The following is a 12,730-nucleotide window of genomic DNA, read 5'->3' as shown; positions in this document are numbered from 1 at the left end:
CCTCTCCTCCTTTGGCATCAAAGACCTCGCCCTATCCTGGATCTCCTTGTACCTTTCCAACCGCACATTCAGTGTCTCCCACTCTCACACTAACTCCTCATTATTATTATTATTATTTATTGTTATAGCGCCATTTATTCCATGGCGCTTTACATGTGAGGAGGGGTATACATAATAAAAACAAGCACAATAATCTTAAACAATACAAGTCATAACTGGTACAGGAGGAATGAGGACCCTGCCCGCGAAGGCTCACAATCTACAAGGGATGGGTGAGAATACAGTAGGTGAGGGTAGAGCTGGTCATGCAGCGGTTTGGTCGATCGGTGGTTACTGCAGGTTGTAGGCTTGTCTGAAGAGGTGGGTCTTCAGGTTCTTTTTGAAGGTTTCGATGGTAGGCGAGAGTCTGATGTGTTGTGGTAGAGGGTTCCAGAGTAGGGGTGATACGCGAGAGAAATCTTGTATGCGATTGTGGGAAGAGGAGATAAGAGGGGAGTAGAGAAGGAGATCTTGTGAGGATCGGAGGTTGCGTGTAGGTAAGTACCGGGAGACGAGGTCACAGATGTATGGAGGACACAGGTTGTGGATGGCTTTGTACGTCATGGTAAGGGTTTTGTAGTGGAGTCTCTGGGCAATGGGGAGCCAGTGAAGGGATTGACAGAGGGGAGAGGCCGGGGAATAGCGGGGGGACAGGTGGATTAGTCGGGCAGCAGAGTTTAGAATAGATTGGAGGGGTGCGAGAGTGTTAGAGGGGAGGCCACAGAGCAGGAGGTTGCAGTAGTCAAGGCGAGAGATGATGAAGGCATGGACTAGGGTTTTTGCAGATTCATGATTGAGGAATGAACGGATTCGTGAAATATTTTTGAGTTGAAAGCGACAGGAAGTGGAAAGGGCTTGGATATGTGGTTTGAAGGAGAGATCAGCGTCAAGGATTACCCCGAGGCAGCGAGCTTGTGGGACTGGGGAGAGTGGGCAGCCATTTACTGTAATGGATAGGTTCGTTGGGGGGGTCGCGTGAGATGGGGGAAAAATGATGAATTCTGTTTTGTCCATGTTAAGTTTTAGAAATCTAGTGGAGAAGAAGGATGAAATAGCAGACAGACATTGAGGGATTCTGGTTAGAAGGGAGGTGATATCTGGTCCAGAGATGTAGATCTGTGTGTCGTCAGCGTAGAGGTGATACTGAAAGCCATGAGATTCTATGAGCTGTCCCAGGCCAAAGGTGTAAATGGAGAAGAGCAAGGGCCCAAGAACTGAACCTTGTGGGACTCCGACAGATAAGGGGCGAGGTGAGGAGGTGGTGTGTGAGTGGGAGACGCTGAATGTCCTGTCTGTTAGGTATGATGAGATCCAGGATAGGGCCAAGTCTGCAATGCCAAGGGATGAGAGGGTTTGTAATAATAGGGAATGGTCCACTGTGTCAAAGGCAGCCGACAGGTCGAGGAGGAGGAGGATAGAGTAGTGTCGCTTGCTCTTGGCGGTTAAGAGGTCATTGGTGACTTTAGTTAGGGCAGTTTCAGTGGAGTGGTGTGACCGGAAGCCAGATTGTAGGCGGTCAAAGAGGGAGCAAGAAGAGAGATGGGAGGACAGTTCAAGGTAAATGTGTTGTTCCAGTAGTTTGGAGGCATATGGGAGAAGTGATATAGGGCGATAGCTAGATACAGAGGATGGGTCAAGAGAGGGCTTTTTGAGGATAGGTGTGATGGAGGCATGTTTAAAGCTTGAGGGGAAAACACCAGTTGTTAGTGATAGGTTGAAAAGATGGGTTAGGGTTGGGATGAAGACTGTGGTGAGGTTTGGGATGAGGTGGGATGGGAGTGGGTCAAGTGCACAGGTGGCGAGATGCGATCTTGAGAGTAGAGTGGAGAGTCGATCTTCTGTAATGGTGGAGGGCTGGGAAATCGGGAGGAAGGGCTCTGGGGGTTGTTGACCAAAACTGTCTCTAATGCTATCAATCTTCTGCTTGAAAAATGAGGCAATGTCTTCAGCGGAGATAAGTGGGGAGGGAGGAGGTGCTGGGGGACAGAGGAGAGAATTGAAGGTGTTGAATAACTGTTTAGGGTTGTGAGAGAGAGAGGATATGAGAGATGTGAAGTACGTTTGTTTAGTTGTGGCGAGTGTGGTCTTGAAAGTAGTGAGGGACTGTTTGAATGCGATGAAGTGCTCGTTGGAGTGGGATCTTTTCCATCTGCGCTCAGCAGCCCTGGAAGCTCGCCTCAGTTCTTTGGTCAGGCTGGTGTGCCAGGGCTGTCTGTTGATTTTGCGAGCTTTGGTATGTGTAAGTGGGGCAGCAGATTCCAAAGCTGCAGCTATTGTGGTGTTATATAGAGCAGCAGCGTCATCCGCATTGTGTAAGGAACTTATGCCTGTGAGGGGGAGGAGGGATTCAGAGAATGAATGTTGGTCAAGATGTTTAAGATTTCTGCGAGGGTGTGAAAGTTTGTGGGGTGGGGATTGTAGACATGGAGTGGAGAGAGATGAGAATGTGAGAAAGTTGTGGTCAGAGAGTGGAAGAGGTGAGAGTGGAAGAGGTGAGTTAGAGAGGTTAGATAGAGAGTAGAGGCGGGTGAAGATGAGGTCCAGTGTGTGACCGTCTTTGTGAGTGGCTGCAGAGGACCATTGAGTGAGACCGAAGGAGGAAGTGAGAGTTAGAAGTTTAGTGGCAGCTGAGAGGGAAGTGTCAATGGGGATGTTGAAGTCACCCATGATGATAGTGGGGATGTCCGCAGAAAGGAAATGAAGTAGCCAGGTGGTGAAGTGGTCAAAGAAGGTGGTGGCTGGCCCTGGGGGGCGGTAAATGACAGCCAGTTGGAGGTTGGTGGGGGAGGGTGGCAGTGGGATTGGGGTGAAGGAGCAGTTATCTGACAGGAGAAAACCAACTCCTCCGCCATGCTTGCTGCTGGGGCGGGGTGTGTGGGAAAGGTGGAAGCCACCGTAAGAGAGTGCAGCAGGGGAGACTGTGTCAGAAGGGGTGAGCCAGGTTTCGGTGATGGCGAGGAAAGAAAGTTTGGTAGTAACAAAAAGATCATGGATGTAGGAGAGCTTGTTGCAGACAGAGCGAGCGTTCCACAGAGCTCCTGTTAGTGGGACTGGGGAGGCGAAGGCTGGGCGAATGGGTATAAGGTTAGAGAGGTTACGGAAGTTTGTGATAGAGCGTGGATGGGAGGTAGAAATGATTGTGGGAATATGGTGAGGAGGACCAGGATTTGGAGAGATATCACCAGCAGTAAGAAGGAGCAGAGAAAGTGTTAGCAAGTGGGAGCAGGAGAGGGCATGAGGGGGCTGTCTGTGCTTGGAGACAGAAGATTGTATGTTAAGGAACAGTTCTGTGGAGGAGGTGAGGTGGATGGGGAGGATTGAAGAGGAGATGAACAGTTCCTTACTAGGAGTAGGGGTTAGGGGAGGAGTTCCACTCATCCCACCCTCTCTTTGTTGGAGTCCCCCAAGGCTCTGTTCTAGGACCCCTACTCTTCTCAATCTATACACTTGGCTTGGGACAACTCATAAAGTCCCATGGATTCCAGTACCACCTCTATGCTGATGACACTCAGATCTACCTCTCTGGCCCAGACGTCACCGCTCTGCTGTCCAGAATCCCAGAGTGCCTATCAGACATATCCTCCTTCTTCTCCTCTCACTTCCTCAAACTCAATGTGGACAAATCTGAACTCATCATCTTTCCTCCATCCCATAGATCTTCCTTACCTGACCTATCTATCGCAATCAATGACATCATGCTTTCCCCCGTACCGCTGCCTCGGAGTAACCTTCGACTCTGCCCTGTCCTTCAAACCGCACATCCAAGCTCTTACGACCTCCTGTCGCCTCCAGCTCAAAAATATCTCCAGAATCCATCCTTTCCTCAACCGTCAATCTACTAAAATGCTTGTGCACGCCCTCATCATCTCCCGCCTTGACTACTGCAACATCCTTTTCTGCGGCCTCCCTGCTAACACCCTTGCACCTCTCCAGTCCATCCTTAACTCTGCTGCCCGACTAATTCATCTCTCTCCTCGCTACTCCTCTGCTTCCCCCCTCTGCTAATCTCTTCACTGGCTCCCATTCCCTCAGCGTATCCAGTTCAAATTACTAATACTGACCTACAAAGCCATCCACAACCTGTCTCCTCCATATATCTCTGAACTAATCTCCCGATATCTTCCCTCACGTGATCACTGGTCCTCCCAAGACCTCCTTCTCTCCTCCACACTTATTTGCTCCTCATCCAACCGCCTCCAAGACTTCTCCCGAATATCCCCCATCCTCTGGAATTCTTTGCCCCAACACGTCCGACTATCAACCACATTCAGATCCTTCAGACGGAACCTGAAAACCCATCTCTTCAGGAAAGCCTACAGCCTGCACTGACCCCGCTGCCTCCTCATCACTACCGAAGCTATCGCCTCACCAACACCGGAGCTACTGCCTCACCAACACCGGAGCTCCTGCAACCCTCAACCTACTGTCTCCTTCCCCATAATCCTGTAGAATGTAAGCCCGCAAGGGCAGGGCCCTCGCCCCTCTGTATCAGTCTGTCATTGATAGTTTGTTTACTGTAAGTGATATCTGTAACTTGTATGTAACCCCTTCTCATGTAAAGCACCATGGAATCAATGGTGCTATATAAATAAATAATAATGTAATAATAATAATATAGCTGTGCATCCACTAGTTGGGCCCACATGTTGTAGAAACGACTTCTAATGGTTTGTATAGACCCGTTTTGATGCCTTAGCCTCCGTATGTGATGTTGAATTTCACTGGCAGTACAGAATGGATCAAAGGAATCAGTGGTATGGCCATTTCTCTAAAGTGTCCCAGGCTGCACATTGCTCATGCAGAGCAGCCTGCCTGGACTAAAGGTGGTACTATGTCCTGCAGGGTCTCCAGACTTGTCTTCCATCACACACATCTGGAATGTCATTGGTTGGCAATTGCCAAATTGAGTGAATTTTTTCGAGCATGTTTGATTTGAATCTACTCAATAGAGTTTCAAGTCAATAGATTTGGCCGCAAATCAAAAGCAGTCCAAAGCCTCCAATTACCGTTAAAAACGTTATAACATTCTCTTTTCATCACTGCTTTACTATCACACTCTATTCTGCATTCCCTGATTAGGCTTTTATACAGACTTTGATAGTCCTTCCTGATTGACTGGGCTATAGCATAATATATGATAGCTGCAAGGCATTATAGGAAAGCCCACCAAAGGTCATGTGCTTTCTGGCTGATGCAACCTTCTACAATGTATAAAATGGTGACCGCCATTTTAGTCGAAGCAAATCACAAGCCGTGCAAATTTGCAAATATTTGATGAAAATTCACTTTGCATCAAATTCATCCATTCATCTAATGTTTCAATTTATTTCTTCTTATAGCATAAATGGCACTAAAATACATTTAAAACGTGTTCACCTTTCCGATGTATCCCATATATTAGAATAATGTATTTTTATTTTTGTGGGCGGGGCTATAAAATATACTTGGACTAAGGGTGGCCTTTTTTTGTTGTAACTCATTTTTTCTTGCTTTGTCTTTATTGTGTCCCTCATAAGATCATAAAAGACCTTTTGGGTGAGCTTTTCAACATTACAATATTTTTTTACTGCTGCTTTTTCTTTTAACTGGGGCTGGCATTTTAGCCCAAGTTACAGGGTAACCTTAGCCTCTTTAGTGGCTCATCTGGGTCTGAGAAAAACTCCAGCATTTTCCTGGCACCCAATTATCACATGATTGCCGAGACAGGAGGTGGAAGCACCATTATCACCTCCTGGACTGTATACAGACTTCAGGAAGGCAGATAGAGCTCTAAATAGTGATGAGCGAGCATGCACCTGTGCTAACCGAGTGACTTTGGCGTGCTCGAAAAATATGTTCGAGTCCCCGCGGCTGTTCGACAGCCGCAACACATGCAGGGTTTTGCTTGTTGGAATTTTTAAACAGAGGTAGAGGGTTAGATTTTTCATCTTTCTATATTCACTCTAAATAATATGCATTAAACAATGTACTGTGTATTCCTGAGCTTTGGCTCACTGCCCCTCACTGTCACATCTAAAGCAGGAAGGTTACGTCAATATTAAAAAATTAGATAATAATTTGCTTCCTCAGCTATTTCCGTAACTTTCATACAGGAAGATGAGAAAATCAGCACGTATGCCTGTAGCCAGCTCTTCTCCAGCTAAGCATTGACTCCTGGAAATGCGTCGTCAACTTATCCTACATGAATGGCTCACACTATGCTGGATTTACAAGCAAATGTCAGATTATATCTAATTGTAGTTTCCTGCAGATGTATCGTTATCATATAGACCCTGTGTGGATTCAAAAAATATATATATTTAGGGATTTTAACATGTAATTTCAGCCATGTGCATCCACTAGAGATGATTGAGCAGAGTTGGTCGTGAAATTCACAAGATCCGGTTAATTTCAATAGTTAGCGATTTAATTTCTGCGAGTCACCCAAAAACTGCCATGCACCATTTCATACATTGGTGAAAATTACATAAACTAGAAAGTGGATTCACATGTTGTCCGCCTTGCAACTATTCCATCACATGGTCTAGCACAGCCACTATAAAAGATCAGGCAGGGAAAGCAGCAACCTTTATGGCCTAGGAGATGGGTGGGGAACCTATGGCCTGCGGGCTTGTTCAAGGCCCTCAATTTCCTTTTCTCCAGCCCAGTCAGATTCCGGAAGACTGCAGTGCTTGGGCTAGTGGTCTCGTTTTGCCGGCCCTTCACTACAGAACACTGCAGCACATGCAATGAAAGATTACAGCCTGCTCTGCGCTCCAATCATACTAAAGAAAAGAGCCACAGATTCTCCCAAATGATGTATATGTGATGCCCCAGGGTCCTGGTCGTCACAGTGGCATTGCTTTCCTCACTTGGAGAGTGATGTCATGCTTGGAAGCGATGAAGGATCTATTTTATCAGGTAACCACAATACACACATGTTCACACTCAAAGCCAGAAGGGGGAGCTCTAAACCTCGGTTAGGGTGAACTCCCCTATAAATACATTCTGGTCCGAATGGAAAGGGACATTAGGAGTCTGTCAGAGGACAGAGAAGAGAGCAGTCAGACATTGAGTGTCGGAAGGACTGAAGGAGCCGTGTAGCCAGAGTTGCTACAGCTCCTAAAGAAAGAGAATTAAGAAGGAAAGGACAGCTTGTGGAAAGCGTGCAGGAGAGCGAAGCACAGGAGAGTGATACCAGTGGAACAGAGCAGTGAATTATCTACCTCCCTGGCTGGCGCAGATTACCGGTAGCCAGAACACCGAGGTTGTGAGGGACTCTAAGACTGACAGCAGAAACTGGCAGGACAGCTGGATTACACATCACCTGTCCGCCCTAATAGCCAGGAGGTACAGTGACACATAGAGCCCGGGTCATGATAGAGACCCTGTAGAAAGGCTTGACTCACCTGCTGCCATACGGGTTTGTGTCCCACCTTTATGGAGGACAGAGAGAACTGTGAGGACCTTAGCAGAAGCCATAGGCAGTAAGGGACTACAATACCACGGCGCTATGAGGAAGGCTTTTAACTCCACCTGGTAAAAGGGACTCTGAATTCGCTTCCGAGTCGGCCGGACCCTGCCTGTCCTGTGATCTGGTGCTCTGAACTGTGGCTGCCTGAAGTCTTCAGTAAACCAGGTAAAGAGACTGCAAAGCTGTGTCCTTGTTTTTTACTGCACTATTCACTATCTTCCATCTACACACCGGGAGCCCTAAGGATATATTTCACCTGTGGGAAGTTATACCATCTAGCTGCCATAACATCACCCCAGAGGACCCCTTAAAGCAGCGTCGGTCCCCACTGACCGAATACCACAGGTGGCATCACGAACACAAACTGTAATTAATACTCCTTTTACATGGGCACCCAGGGCTATGGACACGGTCGCTGCCAACGTGACATCCCCCTTTGAATACCCGACCCAGTACCAGGTACCCCACGGCCCTGGCGGGCGACTCATATAAGCTGCAGCCCCAGCTTCACCCATGTAATGTATATGCTATAGCAGCATGCGATGTCTAGTCTGCAGCCACAGCCTGTCCCATGTGATGTATAGGCTATAGCATCTCCCATGTGTAGGCTCCAGTGTATGCTACTGTATGTAATGTATATACTTCAGCAATGTTTTGCTCACCGAGCCATTTAGTTATCGCTTTTGCCTTGTCACTAGGTCTGTATCATACTGGGGAAAAGCATTATTCATCACCAAATTGCTCCTAAATCATTGACAGAAGTTGTTTTTGGAGAAGGTTTAGATCCCATTCTTTATTCATAGGGAGTTCAAGGAAAACTGAGTGAGCCCCCTTCCATGGATGAAAAGCTCCCACACATGAATGGTCTTAGGATGATTTGTGTTGGCATGGCACAGTATGCATGATAGTTCGTTCTCACCTTTGTTTCTCCGGGAAGTCATTCTTTCAGATGTCTGAAACAGGTTGAAGTGGTCAGTCATCAGAGAAAATAACATTGCAGGAACTACAGGGATTAGACTGCAAAGCATTGGGGCATCATTATTTTCTTCGATAAGACTATTAAGTAATATTGTACTTTTGCTGGAAAGCATATCTTCTTAAGGTACACAAACATGAAACTGCTCACAAAATAGGAAAATGGGGATCATTTTTCATGGCTTGTTGACAAGCCATTGCATCTTCACTTTGAAAATAGCTTACCTGTTCCTGAACCTCAAATGAAGAGATAATTTGATTTAAAAATAAAAGCTATTGTAATTATTTTGCAAATCTTTAGCCAATCCGTTCTGCCCACCCCTAAAAAAAAATTAAATAATTTATTTGGTCTTAATTAAAAAGCCATTGCTTTTTCACTTTCAAAACAGCACACCTGTTTCTTCTCCCTATATAAAAGGATATAATTTTCAATGGCTTCATTATATGCCATTACTTAGTCATTTTACAAATAGTAAACCTCAGGCAAAATAGTGAGCTTCTTAACAAGGCGTGCAAAATCTGTCACTTCTTCCTTTAGCAAGGAACAATGTTCTTCCCTGATTAATTATTTGCCTAAAAAAGGTCACAATTCACTAGAAGGACCTCATACCACCTTTAAAATGTAGTGGTATAAACATGATTGTGTAAAGAGGCATTACGGCATGGGTACCGTGAATCCTTCATTAGACCAGATGGTGCTCAAGGATAATGTGAGACCATCTGTTAGACGCAAGAGTGCTACATGATGATACGGCTCACGAGACATGAAGATCACGGTATTCATTACAAGAACTGTACAAATCTACAAACAGTTCATTCCTAACAAGGGGTTGAATGATTACTACCTAGCAGAACAGATGGGGGTCCAGCTTTCTCCTGCTCCTACTCCATGCATGACCACCATAATTGGGTCTACCATCTGTATTTACCCAATAGCCTCTACCTTCAGCAAAGGCCCAACACGCCGCAGTGCAAAGGATTACTGAAACAATCAAATGGATCCAAAAAACTTTAAAAAGTTTAATAAAAAGTTAATTAAAAAAAAACCCTTTCTCCATACAAAAATGCCATATGTAAAAAAAAAAAACAACTCAATTGTATGTCAAGACATGCACTATAAAACGAATTATTCTGCATAATGAATAACATGAAAACATTTTTTAGCACCATAAGTCTGAAAGTAGGGATTACAAACTTCAAAAAACTGACCGTCACATCCAAACATAGAATAAGTGTGAACAGGTGCTGAACCTAGAGTCACCAACTCATATATAGTCAAATAAATAAGGCAGCACACTGCGGCGCTAAAACATGCAAACATGAAACATGAAAATTGAACTGCATTACTGCATTAGAAATATGAAAAAATGAGCGTTTAGCGCATAAATTGGCCAATTCATGTGTACCTGGTAGCCACATTAGGGCATCTCTCGCATACCAGGTCCTAAAACTTTCCTTTCCTCGCTGAGAATAAACGTCTTCATCTGAATGGGTACCTGTGAAACCTCTTCTTAGACTAAAATTCTCTCTCTCTGTGGAGAGGTAATGGACCTGTTGCGATTAAAACACCTGCAGCTAAGAGGCGGAGTGCTCAGTCAGAAGGCCAAAGAATACAAACTTCAAAAAGCTGACCGTCACATCCAAACATAGAATAAGTGTGAACAGGTGCTGAACCTACAGTCACCAACTCTAGGACCTGGTATGTGAGAGATGCCCTAATGTGGCTACCAGGTACACATGAATTGGCCAATTTATGCGCTAAACGCTCTCATTTTTTTTATATCTCTATTGCAGTAATGCAGTTCAATTTTCATGTTTGCATGTTTTAGCGCCGCAGTGTGCTGCCTTATTTATTTGACTATATATGAGTTGGTGACTCTAGGTTCAGCACCTGTTCACACTTATTCTATGTTTGGATGTGACGGTCAGTTTTTTTAATTTTGTGTTCTCTGGCCTTCTGACTGAGTACTCCGCCTCTTAGCTGCAGGTGTTTTAATCGCAACAGGTCCATTACCACTCCACAGAGAGAATTTTAGTCTAAGAAGAGGTTTCACAGGCACCCATTCAGATGAAGACGTTTATTCTCAGCACGGAAAGGAAAGTTTTAGGACCTGGTATATGAGAGATGCCCTAATGTGGCTACCAGGTACACATGAATTGGCCAATTTAAGCGCTAAACGCTCTCATTTTTTCATATTTCTAGTGAAGTAATGCAGTTCAATTTTCATGTTTCATGATTGCATGTTTTAGCGCCGCAGTGTGCTGCCTTATTTATCTACTCTATAATTGTCTAAGGGTCACTTCCGTCTGTCTGTCTTTCTGTCTGTCTGTCACGGATATTCATTGGTCGCGGCCTCTGTCTATCATGAAAATCCAAGTTGCTGATTCGTCGCAGCAAAACAGCCACGACCAATCAGCGACGGGCACAGTCCAGAAGAAAATGGCCGCTCCTTACTCCCCGCAGTCAGTGCCCGGCACCCGCATACTCCCCTCCAGTCACCGCTCACACAGGGTTAATGCCGGCGGTAACGGACCACTTTATGCCGCGGGTAACGCACTCCGTAACCGCTGCTATTAACCCTGTGTGTCCCCAACCTTTTACTATTGACGCTGCCTATGTGGCATCAATAGTAACATAGTAACATAGTTAGTAAGGCCGAAAAAAGACATTTGTCCATCCAGTTCAGCCTATATTCCATCATAATAAATCCCCAGATCTACGTACTTCTACAGAACCTAATAATTGTATGATACAATATTGTTCTGCTCCAGGAAGACATCCAGGCCTCTCTTGAACCCCTCGACTGAGTTTGCCATCACCACCTCCTCAGGCAAGCAATTCCAGATTCTCACTGCCCTAACTGTAAAGAATCCTCTTCTATGTTGGTGGAAAAACCTTCTCTCCTCCAGACGCAAAGAATGCCCCCTTGTGCCCGTCACCTTCTTTGGTATAAACAGATCCTCAGCGAGATATTTGTATTGTCCCCTTATATACTTATACATGGTTATTAGATCGCCCCTCAGTCGTCTTTTTTCTAGACTAAATAATCCTAATTTTGCTAATCTATCTGGGTATTGTAGTTCTCCCATCCCCTTTATTAATTTTGTTGCCCTCCTTTGTACTCTCTCTAGTTCCATTATATCCTTCCTGAGCACCGGTGCCCAAAACTGGACACAGTACTCCATGTGCGGTCTAACTAGGGATTTGTACAGAGGCAGTATAATGCTCTCATCATGTGTATCCAGACCTCTTTTAATGCACCCCATGATCCTGTTTGCCTTGGCAGCTGCTGCCTGGCACTGGCTGCTCCAGGTAAGTTTATCATTAACTAGGATCCCCAAGTCCTTCTCCCTGTCAGATTTACCCAGTGGTTTCCCGTTCAGTGTGTAATCGTGATATTGATTCCTTCTTCCCATGTGTATAGTAAAAAGATCTAATGTTAAAAATAATAAAAAAACAAAAAACCTTCTGTACTCACCCTCCGTTGTCCGACAATCCGCTCGCGCCTGCCGCCATCTTCCGTTCCCGGTGATGCATTGCGAAATTACCCAGAAGACTTAGCGGTCTCGCGAGACTGCTACGTCATCTGGGTAATTCTCGCAATGCATCCTGGGAACGGAAGATGGCGGCAGCTGTGCGCGTATCGCCGGAGCTTCAGTGGATCCCGCCGGGTGAGTATATAACTATTTTTTATTTTAATTATTTTTCTAACAGGGATATGGTGCCCACACTGCTGTATACTACGTGGGCTGTGTTAGATACCGCGTGGCTGCTATATACTACATGGGCAGTGTTATATACTGCGTGGGCTGTGTTATGTACTGCGTGGGCTGTGCTATATATTACGTGGCCACTGTTCTATACTGCGTGGGCAGTGTTATATACTATGTGGCTGCTATATACTGCGTGGGCTGTGCTATATACTACGTGGCTGCTATATACTGCGTGGGCAGTGTTATATACTACGTGGCTGCTATATACTGCGTGGGCAGTGCTATATATTACGTGGCCAGTGTTATATACTGCGTGGCCTGTGTTATATATTATGTGGCCAGTGTTATATACTACGTCGCCTGTGTGATATACTGCCTGGCTGCTATATACTGCGTGGGCTGTGTTATATAGTACGTGGCTGTGTTATATACTGCGTGGCCACTGTTATATATTGCGTGGCCTGTATTAACGCATCGAGTATTCTACAATATGTATGTATATAGCATCCACATAGTATATAGCACAAACCACGTAGTATTTGTCTGCTA

This window comes from Ranitomeya imitator, chromosome 9 (assembly GCF_032444005.1).
Source record: "Ranitomeya imitator isolate aRanImi1 chromosome 9, aRanImi1.pri, whole genome shotgun sequence".
Taxonomy (NCBI): domain Eukaryota; kingdom Metazoa; phylum Chordata; class Amphibia; order Anura; family Dendrobatidae; genus Ranitomeya; species Ranitomeya imitator.
This window is presented reverse-complemented; position numbering follows the sequence as displayed.